Below are 1,885 nucleotides of genomic sequence, written 5' to 3'. Positions count from 1 at the left end.
GCTACTCAGGAGGCTGAGGTGGGAGGATCACTTGAGCTCAGGAGGTCAAGGCTACAGTGAGCTGTGATTGAGCCAATGCACTCCAGCCTGGGTGACAGAGCGATACCTTGTCTAAAAACCAAAGAAAAATGGAAAAAGCTGTCATGGTCTAATGGGTAAGACAGATACATGAATTACAAAGTATAGTCAAGTCCTACATACTGGTAAAAACTCTGGCAGACAACTCAGTCTCTTCATCTTTCATCAAATATGTATTTGCTCTACTGTATACCTGGGACTTAGAAACTACAGATACAAAGACCAGTATGATAGGGTCACTGCCCTTAAGGAGGTTATTATAGTCTAGTTGGCGTATCAACAATGGCAATGGCAACAAAATGCTATGAAAGCTAGGTATAAGATGTTACAAGACTGAGCTCAGCGGCTTAAGCCACCACTTTGTGAGGCCAAGGAGAGAGGATGGCTTGAGCCCAGGAGGTCAAGACTACAGACAGCTGTGATTGTGCCACTGCACTCCAACCTGGCCTAGCCTGTCTCTTTAAAAAAAAATGTCATGAGACTCTTAGCTCTCCATAGTTATGCTTGGCCTCACCTGTGTGATTTCTTAATGGGGACAGAGAGATCTCCTTGGGAAATCAGATTGGCATTATGGTGGCCTCTCTTTCCTTCAGAGGCACAATAGGTCCTGGATGGGGGGAGTAAAAGATATTATGAGAATGAAGACCAAGAAACATTAGCTCTGTCTGGAAGGATTAGAGAAATCATCTCCAAAGATATGCCAGTTGATGTGGGACTTGAAGGATAGTTAGGTATTTGCTAGATTAAAAAGGAATGTGAGAACAGGCCTCAGAGAGGAACAGAGATAATTGCTGTGTTACTGTTTACCAATATGTGCCAGGCACTGTATTAGGTGGTTTATATGTTATATTTGATCCTTCATTCAATAACAATTTACTGAGCATGTACTATATACCTGGCACTAAGTTGAGGTGCCAGTTGTCTGAATTTTCCCATGAGGATACCAAGTCACACAGAGATGAAGTGATTTTTCCAAAGCCACACAGATAGTAAGAGACAGAGACAGATTTAAACCAAATTCTGACTCTCTCCTAAACACACATGTTTTCAATTCCACTCCCCCGAGCTGGATTATATAGGTATACAGGGAAATTTGGGAAATGATGAAATATCTGGTGTGGCTAGAATATATAAGGAAATGTGGGAGTTGAGGGAGGAGGTGAGGAGCGGCTGCAGAAAATCTGTGGAATGTTTCACTAATTTGCATGTTAATGTTTTAATATCTGATCATTTGCATTTGATTTTAGAAAAAGAAATGATTCCTTTTTTTTTGTACCTTACCGAGAAGATCCTGGAATAGGTACAATAATAACTTAAGTTTTTAAAAACTTATGACCCCATAATGTGGAGGAGGAAAAACAAAACCAAATAAAAAGGAATTAAAATTGATTCTCAACGCAATCATTTTTTACTTGCAATTACCTTAAAAAATGAGTCATGAATATTTATCACCTCGCTTTCCAGACAATATACCAGGACCCAACCAATGATAAGAGAACAGCTGTCTGAAGCAAATATGCAGAACACTACCAAATACAAACGACAGCTTTCATGTTGAATCATAACTATATTGTGTTTGGAGAGTTTCATGTTTTCTTGTTCCAGAAAACATTGCCAAAATCTGCATTTACCTTGAAAACTCATTACTTATAAAATTAAATCTCGTTAAATCTATAAATGTGTTGAGTAGTGTTACAAAATAAAAAGAAGTGTTTTGCAATTAAGATTGAATTGTTGAGCAGTACAAACCAACAGTCGTTTCATGGTATTCCTTTTCTTTTCTTTTTTTTTTTTTGAGACGGAGTTT

At 38.5% G+C, this 1,885-nt stretch overlaps 1 non-coding gene across 1 annotated transcript; it reads left to right on the top strand.

Annotated features, from left to right (window-relative positions):
• The first annotated feature begins 556 nt into the window (after nt 1–556).
• On the top strand, nt 557–684 carry LOC135269365 (small nucleolar RNA SNORA64/SNORA10 family). The gene has a single exon (XR_010337659.1). It is a non-coding gene; the product is annotated as a small nucleolar RNA SNORA64/SNORA10 family (small nucleolar RNA).
• The last annotated feature ends 1,201 nt before the right edge of the window (nt 685–1,885 follow it).

Source organism: Aotus nancymaae, unplaced genomic scaffold (assembly GCF_030222135.1).
Source record: "Aotus nancymaae isolate 86718 unplaced genomic scaffold, 86718_ANA_hifiasm-v0.15.2.pri h1tg000004l, whole genome shotgun sequence".
Classification (NCBI taxonomy): Eukaryota; Metazoa; Chordata; class Mammalia; order Primates; family Aotidae; genus Aotus; species Aotus nancymaae.
The sequence above is the reverse complement of the archived record's forward strand: the minus strand, read 5'-3'. Positions and strand labels throughout refer to the sequence as shown.